We start from the raw sequence: 22,108 nt of genomic DNA on the forward strand, positions 1-22,108 counted from the left end.
CTTTGAATCAGCCTCTTCTTCCGCTACCCTTCCTTCCAGCTAAGCTGTGATACTCTCCCACAACAAGAATACTGCAAGATAAGAATAGGAGGCTATAGAATAGTTGTGTAAAATCTTACCATAACCATAGATGTCCTTCTCTTCCATGTTGCAGTATTCTTTCCCTCCTTCCAAAACCCCTTTCTTTTCTTTACCCAGTACAGCATACCCTTGGCCTCCTGGTACCCTATACTCTGCACTGGGAACCTATGAAAACTACATAAGGGCCCTATGGCCCTATACCAGACATCACTGGCATTATACTCGTACTGCTGGGCTTTCAAGTTCTGAGGTCTTTGTGTACAGACATCACATTTAAGGAACCTGGTTTATGGCCCCACGTGTGACATCCCATGTAGCTGCAACACACAAGCTGAAGCTTTTCTATAGGAGTTGATGTATTGTCGCCTGAGGAGGAAAATCCCACAACAAGAATACTGTAACATGGAAGAGAAGGACATCTATGGTTATGGTAAGATTTTACATAACTGTTCTTTCAGGGCCCTCATTTTTGGTCTCTCCACAGCCCCCAGGGTGTTTACCAAAGTGATGGCGGTAGTAGCGGCTCACCTGAGACTCCAGGGAATTCAGGTCTTCCCTTACCTGGACGATTGGCTCCTTGCTGCCCCCAACAGGCATCTGCTGTGCCAAACCAGGGATTGTTTCCTAGTATTAGCGAACAGTCTGGGCATTACCATAAACCTCAGCAAATCGTCACGAACTCCAGTTCAGACTCTAGACTTCATAGGAGCTCGGTTGGACACCATACAAGTGGAGGTTTACCTCACTCCGGAAAGAGTACACAATTTAAGACTTCATGTTTCTTACATTCTCCAGTTTCATCTTCCTTCAGTGGAGACTGTTCTGTGTGCTGTGGGTTCCATGGCAGCCAGATTCAGTCTTCTACCTTTGCACAACTTCATATGAGAGTTCACCAGTGGACCCTAGCATTTCAATGGTCTCTGCTAGATCTACCTTTTGTCCCATCCATTTTGGATTTCCTGGGCTTGCAGAGAATCTCTTCTCTGGTGGATTCTCTCCCTGGATTGTGTCAAGGGATGTCCCTTTGCTCTGTCCTTTTCCACAACCACAATGACCACAGATGATTCCCAGCTTGGGGGGGGGGGGTCATTGCTCAGGAAGAACTGTCTAAGACATGTGATCCCCTTCTGAGACCAATTTACATATCAACGTCCTGGAAATGAAGGAGGTTCTTCTAGCATTGCAGGCCCTTCATGCCCATCTTCTCCTAGGGACTATTGCTATTCAGTCAGACAACATGTCAGTAGTCTGGTATATCAACAAACTGGGTAGAACCAGATCTTGCTGCCTTTGTCGCGAGGCCATGAGTGTGTGGGAGTGGGTGATTTCCACCGGCCGCCTTCTGGTGGCAACACACATTCCAGGAAGGTCCAAAATTCTGGTGGACAGGCTCAGCAGGGACTATTCTGATGCCTTACGAGTGGTCTCTGAATCCTTCAGTAGCGGAACAGATCTTCCTCAAGTGGGGTCGACCTTGCTGTGATCTCTTTGCATCTTCTTCCAACGCAAAATGCAGCAAGTTGTTCGCTCTGAACCCTTGGCCTCCTGGCCTTATTTATGCTTGCCCCTGTTACCTCTAATTCCAAAGTTTCTACAGAAATCTCACAGGTTGGGGAACTCAGTAATCCTCATTGCCCCATACTGGCCTCGTCAAGTTTGGTTCCTCTCCCCTTTGGTCTCACCTGGCAGTTCCACCATGGATCTTGGATCCAGTTCCGGATCTCATTTCACATCCCTCGGGGATTCCATACCCAGACCTGGACAGTCTGAAACTCACCGCATGGCTGCTTCAGTTCCATTAATGATTAGGGCTCCCACTTTATCTTCTCTGGTTAAAACCATTTTGGTGGAGGCTCACAAGTCTTCCACCAGGAAAATTTATTGCAGCAAGTGGAAACTGTTTTCTATATGGGCCTCTCGATGAGACCTAGATCCGTTCGCGGCTCCGGTTTTGGCTGTTTTGGAACTTCTAGCGAGTATCTTTCACCAAGGTTCTAGTTCCTCTACCATTAAAGTCCAACTGGCTGCCATCTCTAACTTACATGTGGGGGAAAACATGGCTTCCCTAGCTTCTTCCAGACTTTACAAGACCTTCCTTAAAGGTACCTTCCTTTTACGACCCCCGGTGAAAAATCCTACACCTCCTTGAGACCTCACCTTGGTACTTCAGGCTCTAGTGTCTCCTCCCTTTGAGCCCACTGCATCAGTAGATTTACACTTCCTGTCTTGGAAAACTGCCTTTTTGTTAGCTAGTTCTGCCAGGAGGGTATCAGAACTTCAAGCATTGTCCATTAAAGTTCTTGCATTGGTTTTCATAAGCACAGGGTTTCCCTGTGTACTAATTCTTCCTTTCTTCCCAAGTGGCATCAGAAGCCAGTATTAATCAAACTATTAGTCTCCCTGTTTTCTTTACAAATTTCCAAAATAGGGGCGAATACAAATTACACTTGCTGGATGTGCATAGACAATTGAGGTTTTATTTACACAGAACAAAATCCTTTTGTAAATCTGATCACATGTTTGTATCCTATTCGAAACCTTTTCTGGGCAAGCCAATTTCTAAAGTGACCTTTGCTCGTTGGATTTCCCAATGTATCATGCGAGCATATTTTGATAGAGGCATTTCCTGTCTGGGTCAAGTGAAAGCCCACTCCACTAGGCCCATGGCTACCTCCGTGGCTTTTTGGTCTAGGGTGTTGCTGGATGACATTTGTTTTGCATCAACTTGGTCTTCATCTCATACCTTCATATCTCATTACAAGTTGGACATCATATCCAGGAGTAGGGCATCCTTTGTTTCTGCGGTGCTCCGGAATATCTTTCCATGAGGGCCACCCAGGTGTTGGTAGCTAGCTACTCTGTTCCACAGGTTGAAGACTAAATGAAGTCAACTTCTTCAGATAAAGAAATTATGTACTCATCATAACGTTCCATCTGAGTAGTTGTACTTCATTTGTCTTCACCCCCCCCCCCATTCCCCTTGACCTTGTCATTTTTGTTTTGACCTTGCATTTGGGAGAAGAGCACTATAGTGTCTCCACCTGGTTTATGCTTGGGTTAGTTATTGTGAGCCATTAGTGGTAAGGTCTGTTTGGGTTGGCCTTGTGTTTTCTTGAGCAGCAAACTCGATCTGAGGGAAGGAAGGAAACAGGGGAGCATTATGGGTAAGGGGAGGAGCTTGGAGCTCGGATCAGATGCTAGTGATGCGGCCGTCTCGTATCCGATTCAGATCTGAATACCCACAGATTGAAGACAAATGAAGTACAACTACTCAGATTGAACATTATGATGAGTACATAACTTTTTTTTACTGAGACCTCCAGTTCGAGATCCACTCCATCTTGGGATCTGACATTTGTATTACAGACTTTGGTACCCCCACTGTTTGAGCCTTCAGCTAACGTAGACCTAAATTTTCTGTCTTGGAAAATTGTCTTTTTGGTGGCTATCACTTCAGCAAGAAGAGTATCATAACTCCAAGCACCATCTTTAAAACCACTGGATTTTATTTTTCATAAGGAAAAGGTTACCCCTACCCACGAATCCTCCTTTCCTGCTAAAGGTGGCCTCAGAGTCAAAGATCAGTCAGGTGATTAATTTACCAGATGTTCATCGTGCATACAGCTGCAGTCATAACAGATGGGGTTCTCCTGCCGTCAGGCCGGTCCTCGGTCGGCCGAATTCCAAAGTCTAGGTCCAGCGTTGGTTGTTGTCGCTTCTTCCCTGACGTCAGTGCGACAGGGGTATAAAGGAACCAGCCGATGCCATTTTCTTCAGTCTTTCTTGCAGCGCGGTGCCCGAAGCAGAAGCAGTTCGCAAGTGCCGGTCGGCCAGCTCCTGACATTACGAATATTTTGGAAACCGAAGTCTTCTAAAAGCTAAGTACCCCGTTGGGGAACCTTTTCTTGCGTCAGACCGATGTCAGACAAAGTTAATAATTGTATTTCTTGTGGGAAGCAAATACCGCATAAGGATTTCCATTCCCTCTGTATACCTTGTTTATGCCCAGACCACGAGGTCTCGGCCTGTCGCTTTTGTGCTACATTCAGCAAACGCACTATTAAGCATCAGGCGGAGTTCGCCCAGCATTATTTTGGAAAAGCATTTAAATATACCATGTCGTCGGATACTCCGACTCCGGTTTTGTCTAAAAAACGCAAAGACAAGGACCGGCACGCGAGGTCCACGGCCTCTACCGACACCACGCCAAAGCCGACTACACGTGGTCCGGTTCTCAGTGAGGCGCCTACGCAGCCCCTGCCTACCGACGACCTGTCTTTGACGGTGTCTCCTGTACCTGAGGTCGCAGGCTCCTCAGCCCACACCCTGACTACAGATACCGAAGCCACTCTTGGCGCTGAAACTCAGAATGTGGACAGATCCACCTCCACTCAAGGTGTCTTCAGACCTTCCTCTTCTTTCTCCATCAAGGCTTTCACAAAGGCTAAAGCAACCATGCACTCTAAGAGACCAGCTACTCAGGGCCCATCCCCAGGCCCCATGCCTAAGAAACAGATGCTTAAAATGGCTGAGGATTTAATTACTCTTATCGGAGGTTCTCAGCCCCCTCCGGACCAAAGGCCTAGAGAGGAGGTAGATTCCCCCTCCTCTGATCAGGGCTCCATTATCTCAGAGCACTCTGATGATCAGGAACATTCTTACTCCCCCTTTGAAGACTCTGATGCGGAGGAGTCCATCCCTTCTGTACCCCCCCCCCCCCGAGGATTACTCATTTGGGGAAACTTTGCACACGTTAAGGGAACACTTCCACTGGGAAGGCCAGGAATATTCTGATTCCAAGAAAAGGCTCAGGGAATTTCTCTTGCTTCCTCAGCACAGGCCTCTGGCTATACCTCCTGTCTTGGACATACTAGATGATGTTTACTCGGAGGCCTGCCTTAACCCGGACTCTCTACCTCCAGCTCCTGTTAAGCCTGACAGGTACTACAGCGTTCCTGACTCACACCAATTTCTATACAAAAGCCATGCTGCTGACCCAGAAACCATCTCACAGGGCCCCAAGGGAGTTAAGGCATCCATTGCTAAAAATCCATTGCCTTCCGAGAGAGAATGTCCTTCATGGATGCATCTGCAGTCATAACAACTGGGTTGTCCTGTCGTCAGGCAGCCCTTCGGTCGGCCGGATTCCAAAGTCTGGGTCCGGCTTCGGCTGATGTCGCACTTCACCAGACGTCATCTCTGCTGGTCTTCGGGTATAAAGGCATCAGCCGACGCCATTTTCCTCAGTCTTTCTTGCCGCGTGGCGCCCGAAGCAGAAGCTGTTCGCAAGTGCCGGTCGGTCAGATCCAGAGATTACTACTACCGAATACTACTTTGAAGACTTCTAAAAAGCTAAGTACCCCGTTGGGGACTCTTTCTTGCCTCAGCCGATGTCAGAAAAAGTCAATAACTGTTTAACTTGTGGGAAACAAATACCTCATAAAGATTTCCACTCTTACTGTTTGCCTTGCTTAGGCCCAGACCACGACGTAGCAGCCTGTTCGGCCTGCGCTTCCTTCAACCAACGAACGCTAAGGCGTCGGTCGGAGTTTGCTGAACAGTTTTTCGGCTCAGACTTTGCGTATATTATGCCATTGGATCCTCCGACTACCCAAATTATTAAAAAAACGCAAGGAAAAAGACCGACACTCGCGGTCCGCGGTTTCGGCCGAAACCACGGTGAAGCAAGCCGCGAGTGTCTCGGTTTCGGCCGAAACTGAGAAAACTGGTCAATCTCCAGCCGAATCCATGGCTACTACTGAGGCTCCTGCTACCTTACCTGAATCGGCCTCAGAAATTTTGCCTACAACCGTGGTTTCTACTGATTTATCAGACACCATCCCTTTGGATGTCTCTACCCCAGCACGTGGTGCTGCTAGACCCCCTGCAGCCATGTCTATCAAGGCCTTTGCCAGGGCCAAAGCAGCCAAATCTGCTAAGGCAGTGCCTGTTAAACCTCCCTCACACAGGCCCACTTCTAGTTCACAAATGCTTACTCTGGCAGAAGATTTAATATCCTTAATTAGGGGATCCCAATCTCACCCAGACAGGGCCTCTCAGCCCCCTGAAAAGAGACCTAGGACAGAGCCCCACGAGCCAGTGTCCTCTGAGGCTTCTGCGGATGACTCCGACATTTCAGAACAGCCAGAGGACCCTTTATCCACATATGAAGACTCCGATGCTGAAGAATCCATTCCAGCTGCCTCTCCACCAGAGGAATTTTCCTTTGGGGAAACCTTGCATGCCATGAGAGAACAATTCCAATGGCAGGGACAAGATTTCTCAGACTCAAGAAAAAGGCTTAGGACCTTCCTACACTTACCACAACATAGGCCCTTAGCTATACCTCCTGTTTTACCTGTTGTGGATGACGCATTTAATGATGTCTGCACTGCTCTTGATTCTTTACCTCCTGCCCCTGCCAAACCTGATAGATATTACAGGGTACCTGACACTCATCACCACCTATACAAGGCCCCACTGGCAGACCCGAAACTATTTCCCAGGGGCCTAAGGCAGTAGCCTCGACCACAGCAAAACCCTATTCCTTCAGAAAGGGAATCCAGGTCCTTAGACAGATGGGGAAAAAGTTTACACCTCTGCTACTCTCTCAGCTAGAGCTTTAAACTGTCAATTTCACATGATCCAATACCAAGAGTTTATGCTTGATCAGTTAACTAAGAAAGTATCCTCTGATGAATCTTTAGACAAGAAATATGTATTAGAAATGGTAAATAACATACAACAGGTTAGTAACCATTCCTTAAAATGTGGCTATGATGCACTGGAGGCTTCATTTAGATCAGCCATGACTGGCACAGTGATAAGAAGACATGCATGGCTGAAAGAACAGGTCTTACCGGATCATGTTAAAGCAAAGCTATTAGATGCTCCCATGGATAAGACCAGTTTATTTGGTACACCTGCCGAGCAGGTAATGAAGAAAATGGAAGAAAAGGCAAAATCTGTACAGACAGTTAAAGATTTCTTACAGGTTCAGCCCCCAAGGTTTAGCAGGAACTGGCCTGCCAAAAATTGGTCCTTTCCTGACTTCACAAGATCCCAAAGGGGCAGAAACAGACGATCCAGAGGCAGAAATCAATCCAGAGGAGGTGCCTACAGAGGACGACAGTGGCAAGGTAATAACAGAGGCACAGACACAACCACTGCCACTGCAACAGGACAATCACAGTGACTTGACTCTAACTCCACCTACCAGGGAGCAAATAGCAGCACCATTAGGCGGAAAGTTAGCCTTATTTTCGAAAAATTGGCACTATATCACAAAAGACAAGTGGATTTTGCAAACCATAGACCAAGGCTACCGGTTCCACTTCCACACCTTGCCAGTAAAAAGAGGAATGCCAAACCTGCCTCCAAATCAAAAGATAGAAGCTCTACAGCAGATAATGAAATTATCCAAGATGAGAGCTGTGGAAAGAGTACCAATAACAGAACAGGGCAAAGGATTCTACTCCAAACTCTTCCTAGTACCAAGAAAAGAGAAATGTTGGAGACCTATTCTCGACCTGTCCATCTTAAACACATATATCATTGTCCCAAAATTCAAAATGCTGACCCTACAGCAACTTCTTCCCATGCTGGGCAAGGAGTGTTGGCTGGTAACTCTAGATCTCAAGGAGGCATACCTGCACGTCCCCATTCGACCCAATTGCAGAAGATACCTCAGATTTCTTGCAGGATCAGAGCATTATCAATTCTCAGCATTGCCCTTTGGCTTATCTACTGCGCCCAGAGTATTCACAAAATGCCTGGCATCAGTAATCGCTCACTGCAGACTACAGGGAATCCAAATTTATCCATACCTGGACGACTGCCTGCTACAAGCGGATAACAAAAGCAAGCTGACAACAGATTTACAAAGGGTCATTTACTTGCTACAAGCCCTGGGATACACAGTCAACTTACAAAAGTCAAGGCTGATACCATCCCAGACAAGAACATTCTTGGGCGCGGAATTGGACACAGTAAAACAAATGGCATTCCTAACTACAGAAAAACAAAAAGAACTCCCTCTTTACTTCTTGGCATTAACAAGACAGAAAAAACTAACAGCAAGAAAAGTTCTGCAGGCCTTGGGCTTCATGGCATCATGCATAATCTTGGTACCACATGCCAGACTGCATATGAGAAAACTACAGTGGTACCTAAAGAATTTATGGTCTCAACACAGACACAGCCTAGAAGCAGAAATACCATTAATCCCATGCCTAAAACAGGAATTCCTCTGGTGGGCCCAAGCATGCCAGTCAAACCCAGGCCTACCCTTCCACAAGTTTCGAACAAGCCAAACCATCACAACAGACGCCTCAGACCTAGGATGGGGCGCACATGCTGGACAAATGCACAAGGATTGTGGACTCCGGACCAGCTGCACTTGCACATAAACCAAAAAGAAATGCTGGCAGTAAAACTGGCAATCCAAAAATTCAGACCATTCCTCAAAGAAGGTCATTTGATGATAAGGACAGACAACACCACAGTCATGTGGTACATCAACAAACAGGGAGGCACTCATTCATACCCCTATGCAGAATGACTTTGGACCTTTGGAATCTGGCTCTCAGCTACAACATCCAGTTACAGGCAATATTTGTACCGGAAAAGAGAACACCCTAGCAGACATGTTAAGCAGAACCACCTCGGATGCTCACGAATGGATGCTACACCCAGACATCTTCAAGACCATCACAAAGAAATGGGGAATGCCACAAATAGATCTATTCGCTTCCCTCTCAATCACCAGCTCAAAAATTCTGCACAAGGACATTCCACCCACTTGCATGGAAGGTGGATTCTCTTTCCTTCAGCTGGACAGGTCTGACAGCATATGCATTTCCACCTCTTCCCTTGATACACAAGGTATTACTGAAAATCAAAGAGGAACGTCCAAGGATAATCCTGATAGCTCGAACTGGCCAAGACAACACTGGTACCCACTGCTGAGGAGCATGTCTCGGGAGAAAATGTGGTCAATACCCTGATGCCTTTGATGTTAACCCAGAACAACTACAGCATCATGCATCCAAACCTAAAAACTTTGCAGCTGACTGCCTGGAACATCACATAGCAGCAACTAAGCCAGATCTTTCCCAAAGGGTTAAAGATATTATCCTTGAAGCCCGCAGACCTTCAACAAGAAGGAACTATGCAGGAAAATGGAAAAGGTTTGTCATTTGGAGTACTGAAAGAGGAAAAGATGTGTCGAATATAGATATTGCAAACATTCTGGAGTATTTGGCAGAGCTTCTACATACAGGCCTGTCCTATTCCTCCATCAAGATACATGCATCAGCTATTTCAGCAGAATACAGCTTTGATCCACCTGTCTTTTCACATCCTCTACTCAGACAGTTCCTCAGAGGGATCAAGAATGTAAAACCTCCAAGGAAACCACCATTACCAGCATGGGACTTGAACTTTGTGCTAGAGAAGTTGACACTCCCTCCGTTCGAACCAGCAGCAACAGCAGATCTACAGCACCTATCATGGAAAACTGCTTTCCTACTGGCAATTACCTCAGCAAGGAGGGTTTCGGAACTACAGGCCTTAATGGCAGTACAACCCTTCCTAATCTTCCATAAAGATAGGGTGTCCATGAGAACTAATCCTACATTTATGCCTAAGGTGGTATCCAGAGTGTCTTTAAACCAGGCAATCCACCTACCTACCTTCTTTCCCAATCCACAAAACAGAGGGAAAGAATGCTGCATACCTTGGACGTACATAGACAGCTACGCTACTACCTGGACAGAACCAAAAGTAACAGAAAAACTGACCAGCTTTTGGTAGCCTATGCAACAGGGAGGGAAGGAAAAGCAATTTCCAAACAGACAATCTCCAAATGGATAGGAAATTGCATAAGATTTTGTTACTCCTTCCATGGAAAACCAATTCCACAGAACATAAGGCCTCATTCTACAAGGGCTACAGCCACTACCACAGCTTTCTTACGAGGAGTGGCAACCAAGGACATTATTGAGGCGGCTACTTGGACCTCCGTGCATACATTTGCCAAGCATTATAATTTACCTCTATATTCTAGATCCCGAGCAGGGTTTGCCACTGCTGTATTGCAAGGGATCCTAACCACACCATAATTTTATCATCCTCCTGCCCCAGTTGGCTATGGTATTCTACCCAGTTGTTATGACTGCAGATGCATCCATGAAGGACATAGTACAGTTTTGTACCTACCATAAATGTAGCTGTCCGAACTGGATAGCATCTGCATGTCAGGATTACCCTCCTCCTTCCCTCTGTGGTACTCCTAGGGTATTTATCCTCCTAATAGCTAGCTGGGGGAGTCTCTTATGGTGTATTTGTTTGTATATATGTACATACATGCTTATTTTTTGTGTTTGCCTTCTATCTTTTTGGAAACATTGGCATTTATCCAAAATTTAGCCTTCCAAGAGGGCAACTGGCATTTGGGGCAAGAAACACTGAGGAAAATGGCATCGGCTGATGCCTTTATACCCGAAGACCAGCAGAGATGACGTCGGGTGAAGTGCGACATCAGCCGAAGCCGGACCCAGACTTTGGAATCCGGCCGACCGAAGGGCTGCCTGACGACAGGACAACCCAGTTGTTATGACTGCAGATGCTGTCCAGTTCGGACATCTACATTTATGGTAGGTACAAAACTGTACTTTCCAGATCCTTAGAAAGGTGGGGAAAAAAGGTATATACCTCGGCTACCTTATCCATGAGGGCCTTAAACTGTCAGTTTCATATGCTAAAATATCAACAGTTTTTGTTATCAGAATTGAAAAGTAAAATATCACAGCCTGAACAACCAGACTTAAAGGAGTTGCAGGATTTGACGCATAGTGCAGAACAAGTGGGTAAGCATACCTTACAATGTGGTTTTGATGCTCTAGAGGCCTCATGTAGAGCTGCTGTTACAGGATCAGTCATACGTAGGCATGCCTGGCTCAAGGAACAAGCCCTGCCTGATCATGTCAAAGCTAAATTACTAGACGCCCCTCTTCAAAAGGATGTACTATTTGGTGCTAATGCTGAGGAGGTATTAAGGAAAATGTAGGAAAAGGCTAAATCAATGCAAACAGTGAAAGAATTTCTACAGGTTCAACCCCCACGTTTTAGCAGAAATTGGCCTTCAAAAAACTGGTCCTTTCCTGCCACAGACAGACCCCAAAGAGGCAGATACAGGCGCCCGAGGGGCAGAGGGCAAGCCCAAAGATCGTATAGAGGCAGACAATGGCAAGCTCCTACACAAAGAGGTGGTGAGGACAATTCGCAATCTTTCAGAAAGCAAACCCAATGACTTTCCCCTTTGCAGGCCAACCAGGTCTCAAATGGTAGCCCCCTTAGGAGGAAAGCTGTCATTATTTTGAAAGAATTGACATATTGTCACAAAAGACAAATGGATACTGGACATTATAAACAGAGGCTACAGATTTCATTTTCACACTCTTCCAAAAATGAGAGGCATGCCAAACCTGCCACACAATCAAAGGGCAGAGGCACAAAGGCAAATTACAAAGCTCATGAACATGAAAGCTATTCAAGAGGTACCTACGCATGAACAAGGCCAAGGTTTTTATTCCAGGTTATTCCTGGTACCAAGGAATGGAAAAGATTGGAGACCTATTTTGGACCTGTCCATCCTAAACACATTTCTGCTCGTACCAAAATTCAAGATGCTCACTCTACAGCAACTTCTTCCCCTGCTGGGCAAGGGGTCTTGGCTGGTAACATTGGACCTCAAGGAGGCATACCTGCATGTCCCAATCAGACAAAATTGCAGAAGATACCTCAGATTTCTTGCAGGTTCAACCCATTATCAATTCTCTGCATTGCCCTTTGGCTTATCTACTGCACCCAGAGTATTCACGAAATGCCTGGCATCAGTAATTGCCTTCTGCAGACTTCAAGGGATACAAATATACCCTTATTTGGACGACTGCCTGATCCAAGAACATACTTCTGAAACATCTGGCTTACGTAATAATGTTGAGCTCTCTGGGATACACAGTCAACAAAAAGAAATCAAGACTAATACCTTCTCAGAAGATAATTTTCCTGGCTGCCAACTTGGATACAAACACCCAGATGGCCTACCTCACGCCAGAGAAGCAGGGGCAGCTAACTCAATATTTCACAGCACTAGCAAATTGCACCAGGCTTACTGCAAGGAATATCCTGCAGGCTCTGGGATTCATGGCATCTTGCATCTTACTAATCCCATGTGCAAAGCTGCATATGAGGAAACTTTAGTGGTACCTAAAAAACATATGGCTTCAACACAGCCACAGTTTGGAAACAATAATACCACTAATTCCATGTCTGCAAAAGGAATTTCTGTGGTGGGCTCAAGCTTGCCAAACAAACACAGGCCTTCCATTCAGCAAGCCTCAAGCAAATCAAGTCATCACAACAGACGCCTCAGACTACGCCTGGGGGGCGCACATTGCAGATCGGTGCATTCAGGGCAAATGGTCCCAAAAAGAAAAGCACCTTCACATCAATCAAAAGGAAATGCTAGCAGTAATAAAAGCTATTATAGCTTTCAAGGACCTTCTGCAACCAGGACAACTACTGATAAGAACAGACAACACCACAGTTATGTGGTACATAAACAAGCGGGGAGGAACACATTCCTACCCCCTATGCAGACTGACAATGTCACTTTGGAACATGGCCATGGACTTGCAACTCGAACTACAAGCACAGTACTTGACAGGCAAGGAAAACACACTGGCAGACCACCTAAGCAGAAATATGACAGATCCACACGAATGGAAGTTGCATCCAAAAGTCTTTACAGAAATAATCCAAGCATGGGGAAGGCCAGACATAGATCTATTTGCCTCCCACAAAAATCATCAATTGACAAAATTTTGCTCAAGGATTTTCCACCCAAAGGCCTGGAGAGTGGACGCTGTCTCTTTTTGTTGGACATCAATGACAGTTTATGCCTTCCCACCTCTTCCTCTGCTGCCCAAAGTTCTACTGAAAACCAGAACAGACAGACCAAAGATGAACCTCATTGTTCCGGATTGGCCAAGACAACACTGGTGCCCACTCCTGAGGAGCCTGACGCATTCATCACCATGGACACTGCCTCTAATGCCACTTCTCTTGACTCAACACAGCTTCAAAACTCTTCACAGCCAGCTAAAGACACTCAATCTAGCTGCATGGAAGATCCCTTAGCATCTCAACAAACCCTACTCTCCAAGGAGGTTCAGGATGTCATTTTGGAGGCCAGAAGGCCGTCAACTAGGAAAGCTTACTCCGCAAAATGGAACCGGTTTTGCACCTGGAATGAGAAAAGGGGTCAGGATCCTGGAAAACTGAATTTACCTCAAATACTACAGTATTTAAGTTAGCTGTTAAGCAGTGGACTTTCATTCTCCTCCATCAAAATCCATGCCTCAGCCATTTCTGCAGAATATAACACTGACCCACCCTTATTCTCACACCCTCTCTTAAGGCAGTTCCTCAGAGGGGCTAAGAACCTAAGACCACCAAGAAAACAGCCAATACCCGCTTGGGATCTCAATTTCATTCTGGAAAAACTGACCTTGCCTCCCTTTGAACCAGCTTCCTCATCAGATTTGCAATATTTGTCCTGGAAAACAGCTTTCCTTCTGGCAATTACCTCAGCTCATAGAGTTTCAGAACTACAAGCACTCATGGCTGTGCAGCCTTTCATCATCTTCCATCAGGACAGAGTTTCCTTGCGAACCAACCCGTCCTTTATGCCTAAAGTGGTATCCAAGGTAGCTTTGAATCAGGCCATACATCTACCTACCTTCTATCCTAATCCTCAAAACAAAGGGGAGAGACTACTACACTCCCTGGATATCCACAGACAGCTACGTTATTATCTGGACCGAACAAAGCCTTTCAGAAAATCAGACCAGCTCTTTGTGTCCTATGCTGTAGGAGCTCAAGGAAAGCCAATTTCGAAACAAAGCATCTCTAAATGGATAGCTGACTGCATACGCTTTTGCTATTCCTTTCATGGCAAGGCTGTACCTACAGGCATCAGATCTCACTTCACAAGGGCCACTGCCACCTCTGCAGCCTTTCTCAGAGGAGTCCCTACCAAAGATATTTTGGAAACAGCCACTTGGAGTTCTGTACATACCTTCTCCAAGCACTACCACCTACCATTATACTCCAAAACTAGGGCAGGCTTTGCCACTGCAGTCTTGCAAGGCATCCTGGCTTCTCCTAGTACCACCTAGTGCCTACCACCCCTTTGTTAGCTTTGGGATTCTACCCATCTGTTATGACTGCAGCTGTATGCACGATGAACATAGTACAGTTTTGTACCTACCATAAAAGTAGATGTTCGAGTGCTAATACAGCTGCAGTCCAGGTTTCCCTCCCTCCTTCCCCTCTTGGGACTATCCTAATGGCTAACACCTCCTCATACAACATGATTGGGGTATTCTTTTATGGTGTATTTGCTTGCACTACTGGTTTTTGATATTATTGCATTGCATTATTACTTATTATGTTTTGCCTTCCTTCTGGGGGCACCTGACATCTGGGGCAAGAAAAACTGAAGAAAATGGCGTTGGCTGGTTCCTTTATACCCCTGTCGCACTGACGTCAGGGAAGAAGTGACAACAACCGACGCCGGACCTAGACTTTGGAATTCGTCTGACCGAGGACCCGCCTGACGGCAGGAGAACCCCATCTGTTATGACTGTAGCTGTATTAGCACTCGAACATCTACATTTATGGTAGGTACAAAACTGTACTTTTTGTTTCTTAAATTTGACAGTAAAGGCGAATATACCATCAGTAATTGACTAACTTAAACTATGTATCTACACATGGACTAGATGTTCTTCGTGTTTCACTGTTGCAGTCATCACACTTGGGTTATCTGCCTGAAGGTAGCCCTCAGTCAGCCCGAATACCAGAGACTTAGTATTTCTGCATCGGATGCTTTCACTCCCAAGACTGACGTCAGGTCGTCAGGGGTCTAAAAACAGGCAGCCGACGCCATTAGATCAGTCTTTCTTGCCGATGAGCCCGAAGCAGAAACAGTTCGCACGAGTGCCGGTCGGCTGCTACCTGAGTTTTCATTTACTAACTGAATCATCCTGAAGTCTTCTGAAGCTAAGTACCCCATTGGGTATCCTTTTTCTTGCTCTAACCAAGATAAGAAAAAGTTAATAATTGTCTTGCCTGTGGAAAGCAAATACCACACCGAGATTTCCATTCTTACTGCGTCACTTGTTTAGGCCCATGCCATGATGTACCTCACTGTCAGTGTTGTGCCTTGTTCAACACCAGAACTATTCGTCATCAAGCCTTTATTGTTGCTAAATACTTTCGTTCTCGATCTCCGTCCTCCGAAATGGCTTCAGTAATACATCCGAATATCGATATTCTGAAAAAACGTAAGGGTAAAAACAGAGACAAACCGCAGAGGTTCAAAGCTGCCGCCGACTCGTCCATTAAGCTAGTCGTCAGTTTGCCGGTACTCGGGCACTTTCGCAGCCCCAGATGCCTGCTTCAGTGGCTTTACAGGCCTCTACTGAGACCCGTTCTGAGTCCGGTATGCCACGGGACTCTTCTTCAACTGTGGAACCTGCGGATGTCTCTACCTTGGATGGGTCCGGAGCCGCTTAGCAGGCACCGGCTTCTGAGGAAGTTCTTCGTACTACCAATGTTCGACACAGACTACTTATTTCGAGTTTTCAGTTTTGTCTAAATCTACCGAGTTTCTAAGGCCAAGAGTACATGCTATGCCTCAAAAACAGATGACCAAAGTGCATGCACCTGCTCCATTGCCACAACATCAAATGCTTAAAATGGCAGAAGACCTTATTATGCTGATTAGGGGAAGTCAGCCTTCCCCTGCTAAGAGAAAAAGAGACCTGTCTTTCCTTAGCAGCTTCAACAGACCAAGAGTCCGACGACTCGGAGATATCTGATTATGAAGACATGCCCTTATCTACTTATGAGGATTCAGATGCAGAGGAATCCATTCTGTCTGCCTCTCCTCCAAATGCCTTTTCACTTTTCTTTTGGTGAAAACGTACATACTTTGAGAGCATTTCCATTGAGAATGCCAAGAACTATCCTCAGTCCAAAAAGAGACTCAGAGAATTTCTAGATTTGTCACAACATAGGCCTTTAACAATACCCCCAGTCCTGGAGGTTGTGGATGATGTCTTTATGGAATCCAGTCTTACTCCTGATACTTTACCCCTGCTCCTAGGAAACCAGATAGGTACTACAGAGTACCTGCCTCTCACAAATTCCTTTTCAAAAATCCTACTGCTGACCCAGAGGTCATCTCCCAGGGGCCTAATGGTATCAAAGCAAGAAAGTATATACCTCTGCACCTCTTGCCATTAGGGCTTTGAATTGTCAGTTTCACATGCTGAAGTACCAACATGTTATGGAACTTATTAAGCAAAAAATAGCAACCTTTACAGACTGTGCAGAAAATAGAGAATTGCAAGAGCTTATGCATTCTGCAAGCCAAGTCAGCAAGCATACATTGCAGTGTGGCTTTGATGGCCTAGAAGCATCTTGCAGGGCAGCAGTCACTGGTTCTGTACTGAGAAGGCCTGTTTGGCTTAAGGAGCAGACCTTGCCAGACCATGTCAAATCAAAGTTTTTAGACGCTGCCTTGAACAAGGACAATCTGTTTGGCACCAAAGTCGAAGAGGTTCTTAAAAAGATGGAAGAAACAGGTAAATCTATGCAGCTAGTCAAAGAATTCTTAAAAGTACACCCTCCTAGATTCAGTAGGCATTGCCCCTCAAAACATTGGTCCTTTCTGGTGCCCCCAAGGCCATCTCAAACTAGACCCAGGGGAAACAGACCTCTCAGACTACAGTCTCAGGGTATGCAGAGATCTAGGCAATGGAGTGCCTCCACCTTCAAAGTAGAGAGTGCTAAGCCACCCCATTACAGAAAGAGTTCACAATGACTTCTCTACTCCACTCCCCACCTCTGCGCAACTGCTTGTGTCCCTCGGAGGAAAACTTGCCCTTCATGCAAAAAACTGGATGTCCATCACCAAAGACCGATGGGTCCTCAACATTGTATCCCAGTGGTACAGATTTTACTTCCACACTGTGCCAACCCCAAAAGGGTTTCCAGTCCTTCCTCCAAACCAGTGGGCAGGCCACAAACCCAAATTCTATCCCTTCTCTCTATCAGGGCAATTCAGCCTATTCCTGTGGAACAGATAGGTCAAGGATTCTATTCCAGACTTTTCCTGGTACCCAGAAAAGAGGGCTGTTGGCACCCAACCCTAGATCTTTCAATTCTCAACACCTTCCTGGTGGTACCAAAATTCAAACTGCTCACCCTGCAGCAGCTTCTACCTATGCTACCCAAAGATGCCTGGTTATTCACCCTAGACGTAAAAGAAGCCTATCTGCACATCCATATAAGGGAGTCATGCAGGAAATATCTATGATTCAGGGCCATATCTATGCAGTATCTGTTCTCTGCATTTCCCTTTGGCTTATCCACTGCTGCAAGAGTATTCACAAAATGCCTGGCTCCAGCCATTGCTTACTTCAGGCAGAGAAACATTCAAATTTACCCATACTTGGATGACTGTCTTATTCAGGCGGACAGTCAGGAAATGCTGTTGCAGCACCTGACAATTGTATAAAACCCAGGAAATGCTGTTGCAGCACCTGACAATTGTAAAAAAACCTAACATCCCTGGGGTACACCATCAATGAAAATAAATCAAAACTAGTCCCCAGTCAAAAGTTTGTATTCCTGGGAGCAAGCTTGGACAAAGCATCCCAGATAGGCTTGTTTTTCTGAAGTGAGGAATGCTATCTGACAGACTATTTTACTCAAATGGCCAGCAGAACCCAGCTATCCATAAGGAAAACCTGCAGGCCCTAGTGTTCATGGCCTCATGCATCCTACTAATTCCATATGCCAGACTGCATATGAGGAAACTTCAGTGGTACTTAAAAACTCTTTGGTGCCAACATTCTCTGGACCTGGAAACCGTCATTCCTATTATACCCTGTCTAAGGACAGAGTTTCTTTGGTGGGCAGCAGCATGCAACCACAACAAGGGACTGCCCTTTACTCAATCCCACGCCGCCCAGACCCTAACCACAGACTATGCCTGGGGAGCACACATGGATGGCAAGTGCATTCAGGGCCACTGGAGCCCAAGTCAAATTCATCTGCACATCAACCAAAAAGAGATGCTAGCTATGCAACACACTCTGACGGCTTTCAGATACCTACTCTCACCAGGACACCTGTTAATAAAAACAGACAACACCACAGTTTTATGTGGTACATCAACAAGCAAGGGGGAACCCATTCTTACCCACTCTGCAGGCTAGCCATGGCCCTGTGGAACACAGACTTGGACATGCAAGTCCATCTGCAAGCTCAATTCCTGCCAGGCAAACAAAACTCACTGGCAGACGACTTGAGTAGAAATCTCCTAGACCCACACGAGTGGCAGTTAGAGCCCAGAACCTTCAACCTTCTGATTCAGAAATGGGGGGCCCAGAGGTGGATCTCTTTGCCTCCCCCTGCAACCATCAGCTCAGCAAATTCTGCACCAGGAATCCTCACAGCAGGGCCTGGAAAGTGGATGCCCTGTCTTTTCAATGGGTTAGTCTCTCAATCTATGCCTTTCCCCCTCTGCCCCTTCTCTCAAGAGTATTACTCGAGATAAGACAGGACAGACCTAGGACAATTCTGATTGCCTCGGACTGGCCACGCCAGCACTGGTACCCACTCCTACGCAGACTGTCACCCTAGCACCTACACGATAACCCAACCCTGTGCTCTCAGAAGGGGGACAGATTTTGCATCCGCAGCTGCAAACCCTAAATCTTGCAGCCTGGCTTATTCCTTGAATTCTCCCCCAGTAACCAGCCTAAGCAAGCAGGTGCTGGACATCATTCTTGAAGCCAGAAGACTCAGTACAAGAAAATCTTATGCTGATAAGTGAAAAAGGTACTGATCCTGGATTCAGTCTAAAGGAGAGGACACAACTTTGCCCTCCCTGCTTCTAGTCCTGGATTAGTTAGCAGATCTACTTCACAAAGGCCTGTCCTTCTCCTCCATTAAGATACATGCCTATGCCATTTCGGCTCATTACAACACTGAGCCACCTCTCTTCTCGCACCCTCTTATCAAACAGTTCCTGAGAGGGGCAAACAACTTAAGGGTGCCAAGGAGAGCACCCACCCCTGCTTGGGACCTTAACTTTGTACTGGAAAAGCTCACGCTTCCCCCCTTTGAACCTGCAGCATCAGCAGAGTTAAAATTCCTCTCTTGAAAAACAGCCTTGCTTCTGGCCATCACTTCAGATAGAAGAGTGTCTCAGCTACAAGCACTTATGGCTGTGGAACCCTTCATTATTTTCCATGCTGACAGGGTTTCCCTCCGGACTAACCCTTCCTTTATACCTAAAGTGGTGTCCAGTGTCTCTCAACCAATCCATTCATTTGCCAACCTTCTTCCCTAATCCTCAAAATAAAGGGGAAAGGATCCTGCACTCCTTGGACAGCTCAGATTCTACCTGGATAGGACTAAGCCCTTCAGAAAATCTGAGCAGAGGTCAAGGCCATTTCAAAACAATTAATTTCCAAATGGATAGCACACAGCATTCATTTCTGCTACAAGCACCATGGGGAACCAACCCCTCAGGGGATCAGAACACATTCCACTAGAGCAACATCTACCTCTACAGCATTTCTCAAGGGAGTCCCTGCCAGGGACATCCTGGAAGCTTTCACCTGGAGTTCTGTACACACCTTCACCAAGCATTACCACCTGCCTATCTTTTCCAGATCCAGGGCAGGTTTTGCAACAGCTGTCCTGCAAGGCATACTAGCCAGCCCTAACGCTTCTTGACTGCCTCCACCCTTCTTCAGCTCTGGGAATCTACCCAAGTGTGATGACTGCAACAGTGAAACACAAAGAACATAGTACAGTTGTGTACACTTACCGTAAATGTAGATGTTCAAGTGTATTCACTGTTGCAGTCCTGGTTTCCCTCCCTCCAGCCCCCTGGTTTCTTTCTCTCTCCTCTCTGTGGCTATTACTCACCCCTCAGGGATATTGGTATTAACTTTTTACTGGTATTTTCCCCACCATAACTTAGCTCCCTATTTGGGGCAAGAAAAGCTGATGTAATGGCATCACTGCCTGTTTTTATACCCCTGACGACCTGACGTCAGTCCTGGAGCGACAGCGGAAATACTAAGCCTCTGGTATTAGGCATAACTCTCAACCTTCCATTTCTAAGATGAGGAACACTCACCTTCATAATGTGAAACAAATGGGCAAAATGTGGAACACATACTAATGGCTTACTAACAACTTCGACTAGTAAGGTCATAGAATGGTTAAAATGTGCTGGTTTTACTTTTAAAGAAGATCCTTTAATGAATTAATATGTTTAATTTCTATTTACCATGGATTTCACTTAAAAAAAAAATCCTAACACTGAATGTGTCACAGACTATTTCAATGTGGAACTTTGAGGAACATGAACTTTTTAAGACCCCAAATGAGGTACGTTCCTCGTAATGAGGTACACTTGAGAGGTATGGTATTAGGGCTGATTGAGGGCTACCTGCAGGCAGATAGGCTTCAGCTTTAGCTTTTATGTGGCATTCTCCCATCCCCCTTTCAGTACCTTTACCTCACCACTCTATCTTCTGGTGTTGCATCACCAGGTAAAACAGTTCCTTAACTCACTAGCTGAATCACAAATAATGATATACTCCTCTTTACTACCCCTCTTGTTCGCACCATACCTCCTTACCTTGTATAAAAAACATTTTCTCACGGGATTTCAGGTCCTGAAAGGCCATACTATCACCCCAGCTGTAAATCCTCCCACCCTCAACCATACTTACAGTACCAGGTCCTATCCAACATCTTGTTCAGTCTATCAACATCTCAACCCCAGGCACATTAGCTCTAGATCCAAACACTACCACAAACTAATAAACAAATTCCTGAAGTTCATCACCAAGTATAGACTTAACTTAATACTTGCTGGTGATATTCACCCCAACCCTGGCCCACCCACTTCAGATACACATACCCCCTCTACTTGCAATCTAAGCTACAAACCTACAATTAATAGCCCAACTAACTCTCGCCTAGCCTGTCATCTCAATATTAGAAGCATTAATAGCAAGGTACATGAATTGCATGCACTTCTGGATGTCCACTCCCCTGAGATTCTCTGTTTATCTGAAACCTGGTTAAAACCTAACACTACAGACAATGAAGTGTTACCACCTGGGTACAACATACACAGGCTGGATCATGCTTCCAGGAAGGGGGGTGGGGTAGCTGTACTCTCTAAATCAGAGTTGAATGTCACCAAAGATGTAATACAACCACCTCAGATTAATAACTCAGAGATTCTTGCCACCAAATTGCAACTTAATAAAAACAAATACATTAATATCATCTGTATGTACATTCCCCCAGGTAACAATATATCTACACTTGAAGATATCCTGCACTGGCTATCATATCACTACCCCCAAGAAACCCTACTACTTCGAGACTTTAACATAGAATGGGGCACCTGTTCCTCAGAATCCCCAACCACCCATATTAACCTGCATGCATTTACACAAATCATATCCACCCCTACCAGGATAGGTAAACCCAACCAAAAAGAAAGCATACTTGACTGGGTACTCATAAATAGTCACCCCCAACTGGTACCCTCCCTGATGGCCTAAGTGAGCACCTTCTCACATATGTAATTAAGCACAAAGCCATTAATTCCCAGCCACCCTTACTCAGAAAGGTTAGAAACAATAAAAACGTTGACCCTGCCAAATTCCAACAAGAACTAAACTCATGTAATTGGTCTATACTAAAACACCTCCCCTTAGAGGAAGCAGTAGCATACTTTAACAACAAATTCCTTGAGATCCTTGATTTGCATACACCTGTTTGTTCAAAGAGAACAAAGGCAAAAACTGCGCCATGGCTTTCTAAAGAGTCTAAACTCAAAATTACCCTT

The 22,108-nt window shown here is 45.7% G+C and overlaps 1 protein-coding gene across 2 annotated transcripts in view; it reads left to right on the forward strand.

Moving 5' to 3' along the window:
• NAPA (NSF attachment protein alpha) overlaps positions 1 to 22,108 on the forward strand; it is a 1,517,602-nt gene that overhangs the window by 752,702 nt on the left and 742,792 nt on the right. The window lies entirely within an intron of this gene.

This window comes from Protopterus annectens, chromosome 1.part0 (genome assembly GCF_019279795.1).
Source record: "Protopterus annectens isolate FY-2018-M chromosome 1.part0, PAN1.0, whole genome shotgun sequence".
NCBI lineage: Eukaryota > Metazoa > Chordata > Ceratodontiformes > Protopteridae > Protopterus > Protopterus annectens.